Source organism: Scyliorhinus canicula, chromosome 24, assembly GCF_902713615.1.
Source record: "Scyliorhinus canicula chromosome 24, sScyCan1.1, whole genome shotgun sequence".
NCBI classification, from domain to species: Eukaryota; Metazoa; Chordata; class Chondrichthyes; order Carcharhiniformes; family Scyliorhinidae; genus Scyliorhinus; species Scyliorhinus canicula.
The window spans coordinates 2,451,993-2,474,301 of NC_052169.1; the positions used below are offsets into that span (position 1 = coordinate 2,451,993).

The following is a 22,309-nucleotide window of genomic DNA, read 5'->3' on the forward strand; positions in this document are numbered from 1 at the left end:
TGGGGACAGTGTAGAGGGAGCTTTAATCTGTATCTAACCCCGTGCTGTACCTGTCCTGGGAGTGTTTGATGGGGACAGTGTAGAGGGAGCTTTACTCTGTATCTAACCCCGTGCTGTACCTGTCCTGGGAGTGTTTGATGGGGACAGTGTAGAGGGAGCTTTACTCTGTATTTAACCCCGTGCAGAGGAAATGTGACCCCATAATCCAGCCCACGCTCCCAGCGCACTGTCGAAGTTGCACTCTTTCGGATTGGACAATAAACCTGGATACTGTCTCCCATCTTGGGTGGGTATAAAGGATTCCACTGTTTCAGTGAAGCACAGGGTGGTTTCCATACCATCCTGGCCGATATCTTTCCCTCCATCAACAGCACTTAAAACGGGTCGATCATCTGGTCGATATTGCCGTGTTGTCTGTGGGAGCTTCCTGTGCACATACTGGCGGCTGTGTCCCCTATATCACAGCAGTGTCTGCACATCGCAAGTACTCCGTTGGGTGTGAAGCACTTTGGTCTTTCCTGGCAATCTGATTCTGTAGAAATTAAGATCTTTATTCCTTTTCTTTGCTGAGTCAGTCCAGTGTTTGGAGGGGAGTCAAACCTGCTCCGCCTGGCCTAGTATCAACCTGCACATCGCCCCGCTCAACCCAACCAGCAAGTAAACCGTCATATACCTACAATGGAAAATTCCGGAACAACTCGGGTCAGTAACGTCAACATAATGCAACTTGTCAAAAGCAGCCTGCGTGACACGCGGCTAAACAGAATCGGAAAGGAAGAGAATAAAGAGAGAAAATGCTGCAAACACTCAGCAAGGCAGGAAGCAACTGCGCAGGGAGAAAAAGCGTTAACATTTTAGTTCAATGACTCGTTGGGTGTTAAGCGCAATTTCTGTCTCAAGTTCAGATTGCCAACATCCACAGTGATAATAATAAAAATAATCGTTGCTTATTGTGACAAGTAGGCTTCAATAAAGTTACTGTGAAATGCCCCTAGTCGCCACATTCCGGCCTCTGTTTGGGGAGGCCGGTACGGGAATTGAACCCACGCCTTGCTCTGCATTACAAGCCAGCTGTTTAGCCCACTGTGTTAAACCAGCCCCAGTATTTTGCTTCTATTCAATTCGGGGGGGGGGGGTGGCGGAATTGGCATCGCCGGAAGGACAGAGGCGTCTGAGACGGAAGATTTACAAAGAACGTTGGGAAACGTTGGACTGAAACAGCCAGAAACTGATCAGCGTCAATGATGGAAGGAGCTGAGAAGTGATTCTGGAGGGTGGCCGGAATGTGGGGGCGGGCAGAGGGGGGGGGGGGGGCAGTGAGGGGAAAGACAGCAAGTCAGCATTGGACGATGGCATGTGTTTAATGCAGAGCGAAGACAGCAAGCTTCCCTTACTCTAGCGGAGAGTTGAAGATTGAAAGCAGTGAAGCACAGGTCCTACCTCGTGCTGTAGGCAGGATAAATCTTTATTGATTTCTAAGGCAGTAGGTGTGGTTATGCCAATGGCCACAGACTACCTGCAGCTCCTCCAAGCCCACACTGTTAGTGATAATCCTCCCTGTACAGAATGAAGCAACTACCAGATAAAACAATCAATAGGAAGTCAATCTGCAGCAACTTCATCTCTTCAGATCCACTTGTAACAGGAACAGCTTTGCAAAATAGTGGAGCTCATTGGGACTATTAGGAGCTTCTGACAAATGCTTTTCACAGTAGCTCTTTGCTTTTGCCCAGTTTCCAACGTGACCCTGTTGGTTTTAGCCACTGGTGGTCACGTTCTGGTCATCACTTGGGAAGATTCCACCCTATTGCCCCAGAGTTGCTCCGACCTGTGCTGGGTGGGAGGAAGGGGGGGGGGGGGGGGGGGGGGGGGGTTCATGAGCACCTTCCCCATTCCTGTACCTCACCCTGGCTGCTTCTCATGTGGGGGGGGGGGGGGCAGGGGCGTTACCACTGCCCATTTCAACAGCTCAGAGCATCGCACCTCAGTACTGACACCCAATGTCCTTCGCACCTTTCAAGCCCATTCCCTCCCCCCTCACTAGCCCTGAAAACTCAACCTGGTTGTTCAACCCTCAATGTTAATCCAGCAAAGACTAAAAACCTTCAATTAGGAACCTATCCAGGTTAGAGCTATATGGGAATAAATCTGTGTCAGCCAAACACAGATGTGGGTGGGGGCGGGGGGGGGGGGGGGGGGTTTAACCTCCAGCTCATCACCCAAAACACTCACCCAAAATACTCACGGCCCAATCCATAATATTCCCAAATCCTGGGAATTATGGGGCCCAACCAATGCCGCCTGTTATGGGCCAGGGTTTAGAAAACTCCAAAGTACATCATTGAGTTCACCTGACCCACTCTATGGGTGGGAGAATGTCCATGCTGTCCCGACGCCGGGACGCCATTCATTCTTCCACCCCTGTGAAAACGGGCATGCACAAATGGCGCGGGCCGCACAGAGAATCGCCGCAAAAGGCTAACGGCCGCGATTCTCCGGCCCGGATGGGCCGAGCGGCCGTCCGGAAAATCCGAGTCCCGCCTTCTAACATGCTCTGGGCCGGCGGACCGCGGGAACACAGGGTCCGGGAGCGGCCTGTGGGGGAGGAGGAGGGGTCCAACCCCGGGGAGGCCCTCCGTAGTGGCCTGGCCTGCGATCGGGGCCCACCGATCGGCAAGCCGGCCTCTCTGGCTGCGGACCTCTTTTCTTCCGCCCGGGCTCCTGCATCCCTGCGCCATTTGGTGTCGGGGCTGCGTGAGGATGACAGCCAGTGCGCAGGCGATAGTTAGTGCTGGCCCAACTGCGCACGCGCGGACATCGCGGGGGCTGCATCGTTTACATGGCGCTGGATCTCTGATGCCGCGCCGAGGCCACGCCCCCGTGCTTCCTGCCACGCCCCCTTGTCGGCCGGAGAATGCCGTCTCGGAATGGGCGCCGGCAGCGCCCACACTCTGTCGCCAGAGCGGAGAATCGCGGCCAAAGTTTATTCTACGAATTCAGTTAGCATTTTGATAAACACACACACACACAGCATTTTTATCAACTGCAAACATAAATACTCCACACAGCTACAGTACTCGATATATAACCCTTAATAACTTCCCTTAACTGTTTCAATTTGATAACAACATCCAATAAACCAGAAATCTCTTTTCAAAGATGTGGCCCAGCATATAGGACTCCAGACCTGGTCTCTTTCAGACTTTGGTATTGATACTTCTTGTTCTTTTCAAAACAGCAGGTTTGGGTTCCTTCCAGAAATGTTATCACTTTTAAATTATCAAGTGATCTGGAGACACCTTTTAACTGCAGAGAGAGAGAGGACAAGATGCTTGTCTGTCTGAATCCAGCTTCCAAAATAAAACAAAGAACTCAGAACCACAGCCAGCTCCACCCACACAATGACATCACTGACGCCTTTTGATCAGACAAAACATTTCTTAAAGGGACCCTCCCATGACACGCCAGAGATAATTTTTTAAAAAAGATTATTTTGAAAGCCGTTTGAATCTCCCATGGAATAAACATGGAACCTGATGGAAAAGTTCAGCTGATCTGGCAGCTTTCGCAAAGAAAGAGAGAGAGACGTGTTCTGATACACACACATAAGTGGAACAGCCTCACTAGCCAAATGCCTTTGTATTTTCTGAATGCTGGCTGTACCCTGCTCAGTTACGCTGCTGTTTCCAAAAGAGGAAGAAAGTCTTGCGTAAATGTGCTGGGTTCCCAAAACACTGAACAACGAAGACTCGTTTATTCCTTATCTTAGCCTCTACTCCCAGGGGAGAACTCCCATTCTCCCAACATGTGACCACTCCATCTACACCTTGTATCGCCACAGCACCTTTCATCATCTGTGCGCCCAACATCACTTCACAGCCAGGGAAGTATCTTTTGAAGTGTAGTTCCTTTTATGTAGGAAATGTAGCAGTCAATTGGCATCCTGCAAGCTGCCAGCAAACAGCCATGGGGTACCCATCAGATAGTCCTTTTTGGTGATGATGGTTGAGGTATAAATATTAGTGAATGTTGGAGAGAGGTGTAGTGTGGAGCAGGTTGCTAGGAGGAATCCTGGAAGGTCTCCACTAACCCAGCACCATGAAGCCAATTATTGTGGCCACCTCGGCTGAGATAGGATACACTCAGCGGGGAGCAGGGCTCAGGGCTGTTCTGGTTGGTTAACAGAACAGGTGAGGCCATTCCGTCCACCATTAGGTTAGACCATGGCTAGGGCAGCATGGTGGCGCAGTGGTTAGCACTGCTGCCTCACGGTGCTGAGGACCTGGGTTCGAATCCCGGCCCCGGGTCACTGTCGGTGTGGAGTTTGCACATTCTCCCCGTGTCTGCGTGGGTTTCACCCCCACAACCCAAAGATGTGCAGGGTAGGTGGATTGGCCACGCTAAATTGCCCCTTAATTGGGAAAAGAGAATTGGGTACTCTAAATTTATTTTTAAAAAGTTAGATCATGGCTGGTCTGCACCTCAACGCCCCTCTCTCTCCTCCCGCCTTTTCCCCATTATCATTGACAGTTTTATCGCTCTCCAAAGCTCCAATTGACCCAGAATCCACAGCCTTCTGGTGGCTGGATTTACCTGTGCCCTTAGTGACGATATGCTCTTGGACATCCCTTCTCAATAGCTCAGCCCTAATGCTAAAATTACTTGATTACTTCCCCTTGGTCTGATTCCCCCACTATAGAAAATAGTTTATCTCTATCGCCTCTCTTTAATCATCTTAAACACAACACTGGAATCATCCCATTATCTCCCACAATCAAGGGAATAGAAGTTAATATCAGTACCGCACCAGGGAATATAGCTGCCCATGAGGCATCAGGAAATCCTCTCATTTTTTTTTTAAATTTAGAGTACCCAATTATTTTTTCCAATTAAGGGGCAATTTAGCATGGCCAATCTTCCTATCCTGCACATCTTTGGGTTGTGGGGGTGAAACCCACGCAGACACGGGGAGAATGTGCAAACTCCATACAGACAGGGATTCGAACCCGGGTCCTCAGCGCCGTAGGCAGCAATGCTAACCACTGAGCCACCATGCTGCCCAGGAAATCCTCTCATAAAGTGTTTGATTCGCATCCGAATGATAGCGTTGGGATATATTACACAAGCTGTGTACTTTATCGAACTAGAGAGTGAGTGCCATTCAGTCACACACCTCACACTGGTGAGCAGTGGTGTGCAGACTCTAATGGAAGCTTGCAGACAAAACCCAGAGGAGTTTCTAAGCTGCTCACTAATTGCTTCAGGATGCCGACTGAAACGATAATTCACCAGTCACTTCAAAGCTTTATGTCGCTGCACTGACAGAGTGCAGCACAGAGCTTCCTTCTCCTCGACCTGAGTCCCTGCGCCACGTTCTGTCACTGAGAGGCTGGAGGAAGCTGCAGATGACACCTCCACAGAGAACCCCAGCCACTCCTGTGGCAAAAAGACTTTGGCCCTTTTAATTCATTCTCAGGACGTGGAGCCATTTACTGCCCATCCCTAATTGCCCTTCAGAAGGTGGTGGAGAGACGCTTTCTTGAACGGCTGTAGTCCATGAGTCGTAGGTACACCCGCAGTGCTGTTAGGGAGGTAGTCCACCAATGATAAGAAATGGACAGCGAGATACACACACGCCAAGACGGTGAATCTTGAGGTGGTTTTAGTCCTTTGACCCTGCTTCTTTTGTCCGAAGTGGTGGTGGAGATCGGGGGTTTGGGATGTGTTATCAAAGGGGCCTGCTACATAATAATAATCTTTATTAGTGTCACAAGTAGGCTTACATTAACACTGCAATGAAGTTACTGTGAAAAGCCCCTAGTCGCCACACTCCGGCGCCTGTTCGGGTACGCAGAGGGAGAATTCAGAATGTCCAATTCACCTAACAGCACGTCTTTCGGGACTTGTGGGAGGAAACCGGAGCACCCGGAGGAAACCCACGCAGACACGGGGAGAACGTGCAGACTCTGCACAGACAGTGACCCAAGCCGGGAATCGAACCTGGGACCCTGGAGCTGTGAAGCAATTGTGCTAACCACTGTGCTACCGTGCCACCCATATAGTGATCTGTGGTTAGTACGCATTGCTGCCAGGGACTTGGGAGAGAATGGATTCTTGGGATGGTGGATTGGGCAATGAAATACACTGTTTTGTCCTGGATGGCATCAAGATTCTGGAGTGCTGACGTGTGAGTGCAAACTGCTTCAGTATCTGCGGAGTTGCAAATGGCACTGAAAACTGACAATCTCCAGCACACATCTCCACTTGTGGCCTCATGGCTTGGGAAGGTCATTGATTCGGCAGCCAAAAATAATTGTGCCTCCGACAATGTCCCTGGGAACGCCTGTGGCAACATCCTGGAATTTGAGATAATTGACTCCCACCAGGTAAAAACTATCATTCTTTATGCCAGATGTGACTCCATCCAGTGGACAGATAATTTCCCCCCGATTCCTATTGACATCAGTTCAAATGCTGCTTTGCCTCTCAACTCAACCAGAGAGTTCCGGCCACTCTTTCAGCCTTTCACGGTTGTAAGTCGTCCTATCGAATCACCCGCAATTAATTCTGCTCTGCCAAACATGTATTTGTATCTTGTCAACCGTAGGGTAGTTCCTCTGTAACCTCAATGCCCTTCAATTGTGTGAAGGTTAAAATAACACATAGTATCCCAGCTGCAATCTTCAAGGTATCACATAGATTCACTATTACATTTCCACTCCGTGCCTCCTGCTATCAAACCCAGCATTTGCCTTGCTCAACACAAGCACTAAACCCTCCTCCATTCAACTGCTTCAAACCCCACCAGTCCTTCCAAGTGAAACAGCAATTTCCTTCTACTTCTTTCAATTTAGTATACAGATTTGCTGCTCACAATATGGTCTCCACTACACCAGAGAGAGACTAAACACAAACTGGTTTCCATTTCTGCGGACCTCAGTTCAGGCCACCAGAATGGCCCCGAGCTTCCTGTCACTTGTCATTTCGATTCTCTATCTTACTCCTTTGTCCGTGGCCAGCTAGACTATTCCAATGATGTTCAAACCAATTTCGAAGTACAGCACCTTGCTACAGCACCGGCGTCAATCTCATGCGCCGGGCCTTGACGCTTGCGTGAAAGCGGCGCCTAAATGACGTCACCCGCGCATGCGCAAGTTGCCGTCTTCCGCTCTGCTGCCCCGTAAGACATGGAGGATTGATCTTGTGGGGCGGCGGAGGGAAAAGAGTGCGTCTTTCAGAGACGCCGGCCCGACGATCGGTGGGCACCGATCGCGGGCCAGACCCCTCCTGAGCACCCCCCTGGTGCTCGATCTTCCCTCCGCCCCCCACAGGCCCTACATGCAGCGGTCGTGCGATGTTCACGCCGGCAGCGACCAGGTGTGGTTGGCGCCGGCGTGAATCCGTCGGATTCGGCAGGCCGCTCGGCCCATCCGGACCGGAGAATCGCCGCTCGACCGGAGCGGCGAGTCTCCGAGCGGCCTGTCGCAAAAAGCGACACGCCATTTTGGGGGGGGTGGGAGAATCGCGGGGGGTGCCAGGGCACGTGGCATGATTCGGCCGGCACTCCCGCGATTCTCCCACCCGACGTGGGGGTCGGAGAATCGCGCCCCTCAACTCCACACTGGTTAGGCCTGCGTTCATTGCCCATCCCTAGTTCCCCTTCAGAAGGTGGTGGGTCAGCTGCCCTCTTTAACCGCTGCAGTCCCTGAGGTGTAGGTACACCCATTGTGCTGTTAGGGAGTGAGGTCCAGGATGTTGCCCCTCGCCATGTGACCAATCATTGATATTCATGGTGAACAGAAGTGATCCCAGCCTAAAGTCATGGGAGATGTCAGGAAAAGTAGCGATGATGTGAAGATATCAGAGAAATGTTTACTTCTAGTTATATATTTTTCGAACCTATTGGAAGTGGGAGCTGCTTAAAGGCAGGAATGGTTCGGATGCATAATGGAACTAGTGCTTTTGATATGTTGATGCACAAGTCCCTAAAGACGTGCTGTTAGGTGAATTGGACATTCCGAATTCTCCCTCTGTGTACCCGAACAGGCGCCTGAATGTGGCGACTAGGGGCTTTTCACACTAACTTCATTGCAGTGTGAATGTAAGCCTACTTGTGACAATAATTTAAAAATGAGCCAGCCACCACTGCAAACAGATGTTTCCCTAAAGAAATGAAAGGGACAATGTTGGAAAATCTCAGCAAGTCTGGCAGCATCTGGAGGGAGAGAAAAGAGCCAACGTTTCGAGTCCGATGACTCTTTGTCCTGACTCCCTACAGATGCTGCCAGACTTGCTGAGATTTTCCAGCATTGTCCCTTTTGTTTCAGATTCCAGCATCCGCAGTAATTTGCTTTTTACCCTAAAGAAAGCTGGCAAAAAACGGGGAACAGGATATAAAGGGTTTGAATAAGGTGTTCGCGGTTCAAAGGAGGAGGCAAGATGTGAACATTTCATTTTCATTCGAAAAAGGAAGACTCACAACATGAAGGTAAATTGAGTTTGACTTCTGAAGGGATTAGTTCAAATAAGGGAAGATCAAAAGTGAAAATCAGGAACCTTCAACCTGTGCAAGGATACCTGTTTGTGACCTCAGCCAAGAGCATGAATAATTGTTCCAACTCCCAGGAAGCAGCGTCTGTGAAGCGAGCCTGATTGGAAAACCAGTTTGTCCTGCCTCAGAAGCAACCCCCAAGGAGATATAATTGCCTGGTGTGGTAACTGTTGCTGGATTTTGATGGAGGTTTGGGGAGAATTAACTTTGTAAGTAGTGAAATAAAGATATTTGGAACTGGATAACGCTGGTGATACTGTGTACAGCCATTGTTTTAGTTAATTGTACTTCCAGTCGACTTTATAGTTATTTATTTTAATGTTTAATTTATTTCAGTTAAAATCATCACAAAATGCCTGGGACATCATTGTCTTGATTTCAAATCTTTCTTTGCAGCATAACAAATTGCAAAATGCAGTTGAGGGGAGTTGTTTCAAGTTTTCCTTCTGAGATTTGGAGTAACCAAGCGCTTACCATCAGCCGTGTTCTTAACAGATAGAACTGTCCACTTCTAAACCCTCTGAAAATCTGCGCTCACCTCCTCCTCTCTATTCCCTCCATTCTCACCAGTTTTTAACCCAACTTGTTTCCCAATCCCATTGCACTTAACCTTCTCCCAGTTTCCCTGGCATGGCACCTTGTCAAAGTCCATATACGATGCATCCACTGCATTCCTTTCCCATCAACCGGCCCGATGTGTCATCTCCCCCAAAGAACTCAATTAAGTTTGTTGAGCATACTTTTCCCTTCCCCAATCAGTGCTGGCTGCTTCTAATTATCTTCCCCTCATCTAGATTCATCTTTAATTAAAGATTCCACAGATGTTAAAATAACCAGGCTGTAATTATGCAGGTGGGCTGTCTCCCTTATTTAAGAATGGGTTTTACTTTTGGAAGTTCTCCAGCCCGTTGACACACATCCAAACAAACTGTGTGCCTATCCAATGTTGTCACAAATAGTCAACATGCAGAGATTCCTTCCATGAGTTTTATATTTTTTTGAAAGTGTGGGAGCCACACTCTCGCTGAAAAGGGTGGTGGGGGGTGGGGGGGGGGAGGGGGGGGGGGTGGGGTGGGGGGGGGGGGGGGGTGGCGCCTGGTGGAGGCAACACACAGAGCGAGTCATTAGTCTACCAAGAGCTAGTTTGCAAAGTTAATAATCCCACCATTAAATCCATCATCCAGCATAAAGAAAGTGTTTGGATTTTAATATTAATAGTTATTTAAAAATGATTCATTGCATACATTCTTTCAAATTGTGTTGTTTACCGAATCCAAACATAGATTTCCTAAGTAATCCGCTTTCAAACTGGCAAATGGACTTCAATAAGCTTTTTGATCGGAAGCAGGTCACGCGCTCCTTGGAAAATAAGCATCGGAATGGGGTAGAGGAGCGGTGTCTGTGGGGGTACAGATTCACATATCACAAAAAGAAATTAATATTAGTTAATAGGCCGTAAGGTGAAGTGAATAAGGCACTGAGTTGATTTCTCGAGGGATAGGCTTGAAAGGTAGAGAAGTTATATCAGCCTTATTATAATTATGTTAAAACTATTATTGGCTTCAGTTGGACCACTCTGGGCTGGACTGTGCACAGTTCTGCTCTCCATGCTGTATGAGGAATATAGAGGCATTGGAGAATGCACAGGAATGATATATTGGAGCCATAGCAGAGCTGGGAGCGTAGACACCTCAGGGAAGATTGAAAGTAACAGAACTTGTTTCTATCAGAAAGAGAAGATGGAGGGGTGACCTTGGTGAGGTCTTTAAGGTTGTGAAATGGTTTGAAAGGGTATATGTTTCCTTGTGCAAGAAGGACCTGGGCCGGGATTCTCCCCTACCCGGCGGGGCGGGGGGGTCCCGGCATGTTGGAGTGGCGTGAACCACTCCGGCGTCAGGCTGCCCCAAAGGTGCGGAGGTCTCCGTACCTTTAGGGGCCAAGCCCTCACATTGAGGGGCTAGGCATGCGCTGGACTGGTTCCCACTCCGCCGGCTGGCGTGAACGGCTTTGGTGCCCCGCCAGCCGGGGCCGAAAGGACTTCGCCGGCCGGCGTAAGTCCGTGCATGCGCCGGAGCGTCAGCGGCTGCTGGTGTCATACCGGCGCATGCGCAGGGAAGGGGGTCTCTTCCGCCTCCGCCATGGTGAAGACCATGGCGAAGGCGGAAGAAAAAGAGTGGCACAGGCCCGCCTGCCGATCGGTGGGCCCGATCGTGGGCCAGGCCACTGTGGGGGCACCCCCCGGGGTCAGATCGTCCCGCGCCCCCCCCCCCCCCCCCCCCCCCCCCCCCCGCCCCCAGGACCCCAGCGCCCGCCCGCGCCGCCAATCCCGCCAGTCAGGTAGGTGGTTTAATCCACGCCGGCTGGACTTCGGCCCATCGCGGGCCGGAGAATCGCCGCGGGGGACCCGCCGACTGGCACGGCGCAATTCCTGCCCCCGCTGAATCCCGGGTGGCGGAGAATTCAGGACACGGCGGGGGCGGGATTGACGCCGGCCCTGGCCGATTCTCCGACCCGGCCCGGGGGGGGGGGGGGGGGGGGGGGGGGGGGGGGGGGGGGGGGGGGGGGGGGGGGGGGGTCAGTGAATCCCGCCCAAGGTCTCGTGGCCAGCAGTCAGGTAATAATAATGATCATAATCGTAATAATAATCTTTATTGTCACAAGTAGGCTGACATTAACACTGCAATGAAGCTACTGTGAGAATCCCCTAGTCGCCACATTCCGGCGCCTGTTCGGGTACACGGAGGGAGAATTCAGAATGTCCAATTCACCCAACAGCACGTCTTTCAGGGCTTGTGGGAGAAAACCGGAGCACCCGGAGGAAACCCACGCAGACACTGGGAGAAAGGTGCAGACTCCGCACAGACAGTGACCCAATCCGGGAATCGAACCTGGGGCCCTGGAGCTGTGAAGCAGCTGTGGTAACCACTGTGCTGCCGGGCCGCCCAATTCAAAGGGAGTTGAAAGAAATCTGAGGGGAGAACAATTGAAATATTTGCTGATAAGATGAGATGAGGAAGGATGGGAGGAGGTGGGTGTGATGATCAGAAACCTGACCTGTTGGGAGTAATACGCTGTACCTGTGCTGTAACTACTTTAGAATGCTGCATCTTCCTTCCTTGTGATTTCATTGACCTTCTCATCATTGCTTTAAAATCCCTCCATGGCCTTTCACCTCCCTACCTCTGCAATCTCCTCCAGCCTAGCAGCCCTCCAAAGCATTGACACTCCTCCAATTTCTGCCCTCAGTTTGAATTACTCTGCTAGCCATGATGGCATCTTCAGTGTTTGGGCCCCAGATCTGGAACACCCTCTCTCCCCCTGCACACGGCAACAAGTCATCATCTCTCATCATTGTGTCCCCCTGTGCCATGGAACCCCTGATGAAGTAAGTGAACGAGGACATCCACTCCTCGATTGTGACCATGTCCAAGTTTTCAGCCCATGGCCAGGCAGTGAATACGTTCACTTATTTCAGCAGTACTCGCTCCAGCTTCCTATATCGATAACGAGACTCACAAGAACGATCCAAGCAAGTGTAGTCTTCTGCAGACTCCGAACATCCATTTGGGAATGAAGAGGAGTAAGTCTGCCCGGCAAAGTTGAAAATCTACAGAACAATCACCCAGCCCACTCTGCTGTATCCATGTGAGAGGGGGACTGTGTACCACCCCCATGTGTTTCTGTTATAACCTGCCCAGATCCTATTGGCTGGGGACAATTGGTTACTCCGTGTTCTTTAAGGATTATGAGCTCCTCCAACGAGGGGAGGGGAGAGGAACAGTCGTTAGCAGCATTGCTGTATGAATAGATTTGGCCAGCGAGGTACCAGCCAGAGAGGGAACCTGCAGTGAACCAATGGCTCGGTTTAATTCGACAAACACATGCTGGATTCTTCGTGGCCCTCACAAAAGCTTCATTGGAAGCTTCTGAAGGTTAATTTGCAGGAACGAAGATCCCAAACATTGAGGTGTTCACCTAAGCCAGTATATCAAGCATCCACAGTCAGATTGAAGTTGGGCTGGTCATGGAGCCAGATTACCCAACACTCATTTGGCAAAGCAAGTCTTTGATGGAGAGCTTGAGCACCTCACGTGTTTCAGGCCAGCCATGTCTCACTCCGCTCTCTGGAATGGAGTCTCTTTGGGACAATGCAAACCGAGCTCACAGCTCCGAACCATCCTTCCCTTCACTCAATATTGGCCCTATTTCAAGAAGATTGGAGCATCTGTGCACAGGACGTGCTCGTCGGTGGTCAGTGTTTGTTGGCAAAAGTGATTAAAAGCCTCTTACTGTCAATGGGCGACTCAGAGAGGGGAATAAACGTTCCCCACCACCATCTCACATTTCAATGGGTAGGAATGGGCATTTCTTATCCGGAGGGGTCCAGCACTAACACGGTGCCTCACAGAGTCAAATATCCCGCTGACCCCAACATCTCGGACAACAACAAGCCCAGGAGGAGCCTGAGCTGTCGGAAGGTGTTGTAGCACATGCAGAGAAAGGTGAAAGAGAAGCCGGCTAGCGAAAGCTGAAGCTGGTTCCCAGTCGGCTGAGAGAGTGTGAAAGATGGAAATGAAAGACATTATCTGACCTATCATTATTGGTTATTATTGAACATATGATTCAGTAGCAAAAATAGGAAGGCAGATTATTATTGAATGGGTGTAAATTGAGAGAGGTGGATACTCAGCGAGACCTTGGTGACCTCGTGCATCAGTCGCTGAAAGTAAGTGCGCAGGTACAGCAGGCAGTAAAGAAGGCAAATGGTATGCTGGCTTTCATAGCAAGAAGATTTGAGTATAGGGATAGAGATGTTTTACTGCAATTGTATAGGGCATTGCTGAGGCCACACCTGGAGTATTGTGCGCAGTTTTGGTGTCCTTATCTGAGGAAGGATGTTCTTGCTATGGAGGGAGCGCAGAGAAGGTTTACCAGGCTGATTCCTGGGGTGGCGGGACTGTCTTATGAGGAGAGACTAAATCAGTTAGACCATAAGAGCAAATGACATAAGAGCAGAATTAGGCCACTCGGCCCATCGAGTCTGCTCCGCCATTCAATCATGGCTGATATTTTCTCATCCTCATTCACCTGCCTTCTCCCCATAACCCCTGCTCCCCTTATTAATCACTAACCTATCTATCTCTGTCTAAAGACACTCAGTGAATTGGCCTCCACAGCCTTCTGCGGCAAAGAGTTCCACAGATTCACCAGCCTCTGGCTGAAGAAATTCCTCCTCATCTCAGTTTTAAAGGATCGTCTCTTTAATCTGAGATGGTGTTCTCTGCTTCTAGTTTTTCCTACAAGTGGAACATCCTCGCCACGTCCACTCTATCCAGGCATCGCAGTATCTTGTAAGTTTCAATAAGATCCCCTCTCACCCTTCTGAACTCCAATGAGTACAGACCCAGAGTCCTCAAACATTCCTCATACGGCAAGTTCTTCATTCCAGGGATCATTCTTGTGAACCTCCTCTGGCCCCTTTCCAAGGCCAGCACATCCTTCCTTAGATACGGGGCCCAACACTTCTCACAATACTCCAGAGCCTTTTACAGCCTCAGAAGTACATCCCTGGTCTTGAATTCGAGCCCTCTTGACATGAATGCTAACGTTGCATTTGCCTTCTTAACTGCCGACTGAACCTGCACATTAACTTTAAGAGAATCGTGAACAAGGACTCCCAATTCCCTTTGTGCTTCTGCTTTCCGAAGCATTTCCCCATTTAGAAAATAGTCTATGCCTAGATTCCTCCTTCCAAAGTGCGTAATCTTACACTTTTCCACATTGTATTTCATTTACCACTTCATTGCCCCCTCTCTTATCTTGTCCAAATCCTTCTGCAGCCCCCTTGCTTCCTCAATACTACCTGTCCTTCTACAGATCTTTGTATCATCAGCTAATTTAGCAACAGTGCCTTCAGTACCTTCCTCCAGATCATTAATGTATATTGTGAAAAGTTGTGGTCCCAGCACAGACCCCTGAGGCACACCACTAGTCACCGGCTGCCATCCTGAAAAAGACCCTTTATCCCCACTCTCTGCCTTCAGCCAGTCAGCCAATCCTCTATCCATTCCAGGATCTTACCCTGAACACCGTGGGCTCTTAATTTATTTAACAGTCTCCCAGCGGCACCTGTCAAAGGCCTTCTGGAAATCTAAATAAATCACATCCACTGATTCTCCTGTGTCTAACTTCCTTGTTACCTCCTCAAAGAACTCTAACAGATTTGTCAGACACGACCTCCCTTTGACAAAGCCGTGCTGACTCAGTCCTACTTTAAGATGCACATCCAAGTACTCTGCGATCTCAGGCGGGACTCTCCCGTACCCGGCAGGGCGAGGGGTCCCAGCGGGATGGAGTGGCGTGAACCACTCCGGCATCGGGCCCCCCCCCCCCAAGGGTGCGGAATCCTCCGCAGCTTCAGGGGCTAGGCCGGCGTCGGAGTGGTTTGCGCCCCGCTGGCCGGCGTGGAAGGCCTTTGGCGCCATGCCAGCTGGGGCCGAAGGGACTCCGATAGCTGGCGCGGGTCCGCGTTCACCTACGCGTCGGCCATCGTGGAGGCTGACATGGCCGACGCATAGGAAAAGAGTGCCCCCACGGCACAGGCCCACCCGCGGATCGGTGGGGCCCGATCACGGGCCAGGCCACCATGGGGGCACCCCCCGGGGCCAGATCGCCCCGTGCCCCCCCCCCCAGGACCCCGGAGCCCGTCCATGCCGCCATGTCCCGCCAGTAAAGGACCTAGTCTAATTTACGCCGACGGGACTGGCAAAGAACCAGCGGGACTTCGGCCCATGGCGGGACGGAGAATCGCCAGGGGGCCGCTGCAAGGGGCTGCCGATCGGCACGGCACGATTCCCACCCCCGCCGAATCTCCGGCTGGCGGGGGCGGGATTCACGCCGCCCCCCCCCCCCCCCCCCAGCGATTGTCTGACCCGGGGAGTCGGAGAATCCCGCCACTCATCTTTAATAACAGACTCTAAAACCTTACCAATGACCGAAGTCAGGCTAACCGACCTATAATTTCCCATCTTCTGCCTCCCTCCCTTCTTAAACAGTGGTTTTACATTAGCCACTTTCCAGTCCTCTGGGACCCTTCCTGCCTCCAGTGATTCCTGAAAGATCATCACTAATGCCTCCACAATTTCCTCAGCTATCTCTTTCAGGACCCTGGGGTGTAGTCCATCTGGTCCAGGTGACTTATCATAGGATTATATTCATTGGAGTTCAGAAGAATGAGAGGGGATCTCACAGAAACGTACAAAATTCTAACAGCATTAGACAGGGTAGATTCAGAAAGAATGTTCCCGATGGTGGGGGAGTCCAGAACTAGGGGTCATAGTTTGAGGATAAGGGGTAAACCTTTTAGGGCTGAGGTGAAGAGAAATTTCTTCACCCAGAGAGCGGGGAATCTGTGGAATTCACTCCCACAGAAAGTAGTTGAGGCCAAAACGATGTGTAGGGGCTGGTTTAGCACAGTAGGATAAACAGCTGGCTTGTAATGCAGAACAAGGCAGCAGCGTGGGTTCAATTACCGTACCAGCCTCCCCGAACAGGCGCCGGAATGTGGCAACTAGGGGCTTTTCACAGTAACTTCATTGAAGCCTACTTGTGACAATAAGCGACTATTGTTGTTATAATTTCAAGAAGAAGTTAAATATCGCTCTTGGGGGCAAAAGGGATCAAGGGATATGGGTTAAGGCGAGTTCAGGGTATTGAACTTGATGATCAGCCATGATCATAATGAATGGTGGATCAGGCTTGAAGGGCTGAATGGCCTCCTCCTGCTCCTATTTTCTATCTTCCCATATTGATGGGACCCAGATGTTCCCCACATTGGAGGCCATTTCCATTGGGGTGAAATTGGCGGGTGAACCAGGAAAATCTAAGTCCTGCCCCCAAACACATCCCTTCCTATTTTCACAGGGACGGGACTGGAGTCGGACTAGGGATATCGCATGTGTGGTTTCCCAAGGCACCTGACCACTTTCATCACCAGCTCTCTCCACTGAAGTGGGATTTTATTGGGCCAGGAATATGAAACTCAAAGTGTGTAGACTACACCAGGTGGATTTGATGGGGAAGCCAGGTGACCCAAAGGTGAGGTATCCCTCTGGGAACCTTTGGGAGAGGTATTGCGTCCTATCAGAATGTGCCGAAAAAACCGGCCTGAACTCATTGGAACTGTCAAAACAGACAAGGAACTGTCGACTGAAGTGAGGCGAGGTGTGATGCAGAGGGTAAGGGCAGAGGGTGGTGGGTGGAGACATGGGTTGACGTGAGTTGGCATTCAGTTGGCAACAAAGGGCCTTGGGAATGCGGGGGGGGGGGGGGGAGCCGGTCTGAGGGGGTGATGGGGAGAGGGGCAAGATTCGGCATGTGGAGTTTGTGGGGGATGGGGGCATTGGGTAGGTCTGGGCCTGATAACATCCAATATTTTATCGTGAATGTGGTGCGGACCTCATCATCCAGTGCTGGCATGGGATTCCAGACCCATCTCACACAGGAACAATGACTACATGGCCAGGAGAGACTGGTACCCTTGGCACTGTATCTGGGGGCAACAGTGTTGGGGGGCATTGGGGCAGAAAAACGAGGCAGATACAACACCTCATACATGTCAAATAAGAAAGTCAGTGATTAAATGAGGGAATCCAGACTGAACAAAAAGGACAATTTAATAACATTTCAGATATACATGAATTATGACAATTTGATGCAAATTATGATGTTATGATAATTTTGCAGAAATTATGTAAATTTTAATAGGTGATAATCTAAGTAGTGATTATGAGAGGTGTTTGACTCCGGGAACAAGTCAATATTTTTGACTAACATTAATCTAATATTTCTGTTCTCTCTAAACTACTTGCTACATTAAAGAGTTCGCACAGACACTTCCCGGGATTTCGGAGAGCATGGGTTTATCTCTGTGCCGATTCAGGAATCAAAGAAAATCCCTGAGAGATGGAAAGCAACACATTCACCTCCGGCTTCATCAGCAGAAAGCGTCTGAGCCTTTCAATCAGCATTCGCAACACAGGTACAGGACGGAGTTAGATACAGAGTAAAGCTCCCTCTACACTGTCCCCATCAAACACTCCCAGGACAGGTACAGCACGGTGTAAGATACAGAGTAAAGCTCCCTCTACACTGTCCCCATCAAACACTCCCAGGACAGGGAGAGCACGGGGTTAGATACAGAGTAAAGCTCCCTCTACACTGTCCCCATCAAACACTCCCAGGACAGGTACAGCACGGAGTTAGATACAGAGTAAAGCTCCCTCTGCACTGTCCCCATCAAACACTCCAAGGACAGGTACAGCACGGAGTTAGATACAGAGTAAAGGTCCCTCTACACTGTCCCCATCAAACACTCCCAGGACAGGTACAGCACGGGGTTAGATACAGAGTAAAGGTCCCTCTACACTGTCCCCATCAAACACTCCCAGGACAGGTACAGCATGGGGTTAGATACAGAGTAAAGCTCCCTCTACACTGTCCCCATCAAACACTCCCAGGACAGGTACAGCACGGGGTTAGATACAGAGTAAAGCTCCCTCTATACTGTCCCCATCAAACACTCCCAGGACAGGTACAGCATGGGGTTAGATACAGAGTAAAGCTTCCTCTACACTGTCCCCATCAAACACTCCCAGGACAGGCACAGCATGGGGTTAGATATAGAGTAAAGCTCCCTCTACACTATCCCCATCAAACACTCCCAGGACAGGTACAGCACGGGGTTAGATACAGAGTAAAGCACTCTCTACACTGTCCCCATCAAACACTCCCAGGACAGGTACAGCACAGGGTTAGATACACAGTAAAGCTCCCTGTACACTGTCTCCATCAAACACTCCCGGGACAGATACAGCACAGGGTTAGATACAGAGTAAATCTCCCTCTACACTGTCCCCATCAAACACTCCCAGGACAGGTACAGCACGGGGTTAGATACAGAGTAAAGCTCCCTCGACACTGCCCCCATCAAACACTCCCAGGACAGGTACAGCACGGGGTTAGATACAGAGTAAAGCTCCCTCTGCACTGTCCCCATCAAACACTCCCAGGACAGGCACAGCACGGGGTTAGATACAGAGTAAAGCTCCCTCCACACTGACTCCATCAAACACTCCCAGGACAGGTACAGCACGGGGTTAGATACAGAGTAAAGCTCCCTCTACACTGTCCCCATCAAACACTCCCAGGACAGGTACAGCACGGGGTTAGATACAGAGTAAAGCTCCCTGTACACTGTCCCCATCAAACACTCCCAGGACAGGTACAGCACGGGGTTAGATACAGAGTAAAGCTCCCTCTACACTGTCCCCATCAAACACTCCCAGGACAGGTACAGCACGGGGTTAGATACAGAGTAAAGCTCCCTCTACACTGTCCCCATCAAACACTCCCAGGACAGGTACAGCACGGGGTTAGATACAGAGTAAAGCTCCCTCTACACTGTCCCCATCAAACACTCCCAGGACAGGTACAGCACGGGGTTAGATACAGAGTAAAGCTCCCTCTACACTGTCCCCATCAAACACTCCCAGGACAGGTACAGCACGGGGTTAGATACAGAGTAAAGCTCCCTGTACACTGTCCCAATCAAACACTCCCAGGACAGGTACAGCACGGGGTTAGATACAGAGTAAAGCTCCCTCTACACTGTCCCAATCAAACACTCCCAGGACGGGCCCCGCACGAGGTGCAGAGCGAGAGGTGCAGGTTTATATAACGTTGGAATGCTGGTTTCAAATCGACTGAAGCATCAACTATTTTCTTGGAACCTGACCCACTTTCTTCACACATAACTGCATTCAGCCTGTGGGTATAATGAAGCAATGTGTAGGCTAGCTTCTAAATGGGAAAGATTGAAACAGAATAATCTGTGTATGAGGCACAACCATCAGAAATGACACAACCTAATGACCATTATCCATCAACTGTAGCCACAGCAACGTGCGGGACCGTGTTCCGTGAAAGGCCTTCATGTGCAGAGGCTGAAGACTTTGCCTCGCAGACTCACTCACCTAGGTTAATGCTGGTCTGAGATGTACATTGTCTCCCAGACCAGTGATTTGAGCAATAGGGGAAATAGGGGAATGAGTGAGGGAGAGAGAAGTCATTGTACTCCGAATGTGGTTCTGTGTGGCAAATATTCTCTCCACTCTCACTGCCAATCTCTACTTAACCTTTGCGGCCTCACCTCATTTGCTTGATATTCTTCCCCCAAGCCTGCGCCCCCACATCCTCCAACACAATCTATTCCAGGATTGTGAAGCTGCACAAGTTTACAACTCCTTTCTCCCTCTGTCAACATTCCTCCTGTGTGTTGGCTGCTGGCATTGTGGCCTTTTGTCTGACATCAGGATTTATCAATTCAATGAAACCTTGCACAGTTTTTTGATGAAAGATAAGCATTTTAAAACAGTACATTCAGCAATGCGAACATCAATGATATCACCAAAAAACTGAGCGAGGTGCCCTTTTAACCATCACCTGATCTTAAAGGTTACTGAATAATACAACAGAGGAAGATTGTGTACTCTCAGGGTGACTGCTGTTCTCCAGGATGTCCTCATAAACCTCACATACAATTTCTAAGCGTGATCAGAAGGCAGGTTTACACATATTCAACGTCGCAAATGTCAGATGAGCTGAATGGCGGCTAGATGATTTTTTTTGCGGTTTTCTCCGCGTTAACTGGTTTACAGAGGACACTGTCAGACTGTTCTCTGTGCTTATTCCAGATTTACAGAATCAGCAGCATTTTGCTTTAGATTTTCGGTGGTGTTGAGCGATGGAGAAATGGAGGCTGGGTCCACTGACCCGCTTGAAGGATGGTTCGCCCTGATAATGCAGCAGTCCCACAGACAAATCCCAGCTGACATCGGTGAGGAGGACATAGAACCCATTCTGACACAGCAACAGAACGTGTTACAAACTGAAGCTCATTGGCAGCAACAAACGACAATGGGAGCGTTTCAATGTCCCACCGATTATTCTCGTCTAACTGGACATTGGGAGGGAAATCAGGAGCTTGCCTTTCTGCAGAGAGAGGTGTGCACACAGCTGAGGAATGCAGGAAATGCAGGTCGATCCTGGCTAAGTGACAATTATTAACTTACAAATTGGTAACGTACACTTGCTGCACAATTAAAAAGAGTTTTGCAAAACCAATATGATCTTAAAGGAATAACTCCAGGCGACTGTCACTCTGGCCTGACTGTTTCAGAGTCAGCAGGTTGTTGGTTTATGCCACATGCAAGGATTCAGCCCATTCATGGGCGCATTTCTGCAGGAACTGCCTTTCAGACAATTCAATGTTACACCCAGCTCGACCGCTTCTCCATTGGCACATTCACGTTGCCACGGAAAAGCAATAGGGCTGGCTCCCTAATTGTTCTTATCGGCTCAATGGTTCACCATTGATGCAGTTCAAAGTAATAAAATTGTTGAAGCCCACACTGTGCGCAGAGAGAGAGGAAAAGAGAGTTGCAGATTGAGTTCACACTATGAGCTGAGAATCGATGGGATACACTGCCATCTACAGCAGCGATACATTTCATATTGGTGTTGGCTGCTTTGCCTCCACATGTAGTCCCAGGTAACTGGGAGCCTCACACAATGGCTTTCCTCACAGTCAAATATTCACAAAGATTCCTGGCTTAGGTTTCTGGTTCTACAAGAAAAATTCAAGGCCATCCGCCAATCCTACCCTGTTCAACCTTCCAATCGTGAAATCTTCGCCCACAGCCAATCAGCACTCTACCTCAAAATAAACATTACCCACCCATTCACTCCTCCCCCCCCCCCCCCCCCCCCACCCCCATGTACACTCTCTCCTATCACTGACCCTACCCACCCATTCACCCGCCTCCCACATCCCCATGTACACTCTCCCCTATCACTGACGCTACCCACCCATTCACTCCCCTCCCACACCCCCATGTACACTCTCCCCTATCACTGACTCTACCCTCCCACTCCCCATGTACACTCTCCCCTATCACTGACGCTACCCGCCCATTCACTCCCCTCCCACATCCCCATGTACACTCTCCCCTATCACTGACTCTACCCACCCATTCACCCCCCCTCCCACAGCCCCATGTACACTCTCCCCTATCACTGACTCTACCCACCCCCTCCCACACCCCCCTGTACACTCTCCCTTATCACTGACTCTACCCACCCCCTCCCACATCCCCATGTACACTCTCCCCTATCACTGACTCTACCCACCCCCTCCCACAGCCCCATGTACACCCTCCCCTATCACTGACTCTACCCACCCCCTCCCACAGCCCCATGTACATTCTCCCCTATCACTGACTCTACCCCCATTCACTCCCCTCCCACACCCCCATGTACACTCTCCCCTATCACTGACTCTACCCACCCCCTCCCACATCCCCATGTACACCCTCCCCTATCACTGACTCTACCCACCCATTCACTCCCCTCCCACATCCCTATGTACACTCTCCCCTATCACTGACTCTACCCACCCATTCACTCCCCTCCCACATCCCCATGTACACTCTCCCCTATCACTGATTCTACCCACCCCCTCCCACTCCCCATGTACACTCTCCCCTATCACTGACTCTACCCACCCCCTCCCACAGCCCATGTACACTCTCCCCTATCACTGACTCTACCCACCCCCTCCCACATCCCCATGTACACTCTCCCCGATCACTGACTCTACCCACCCCCTCCCACAGCCCCATGTACACTCTCCCCTATCAC

At 50.3% G+C, this 22,309-nt stretch overlaps 1 protein-coding gene across 2 annotated transcripts in view; it reads right to left on the bottom strand.

Annotated features, from left to right (window-relative positions):
• The window catches only part of LOC119956828 (leucine-rich repeat and immunoglobulin-like domain-containing nogo receptor-interacting protein 1), a 505,354-nt gene that overhangs the window by 480,298 nt on the left and 2,747 nt on the right, over positions 1-22,309 (bottom strand). Inside the window, exon 1 of one of the 2 annotated variants that reach the window (XM_038784292.1) lies at positions 20,054-20,073. The exons of the other annotated variant lie outside the window; for it this stretch is intronic. The gene's annotated coding sequence lies outside the window, so the exon portion shown is untranslated. Of the gene's footprint in view, positions 1-20,053; positions 20,074-22,309 lie in introns of those variants that run through there. 2 annotated transcript variants of the gene reach the window in all.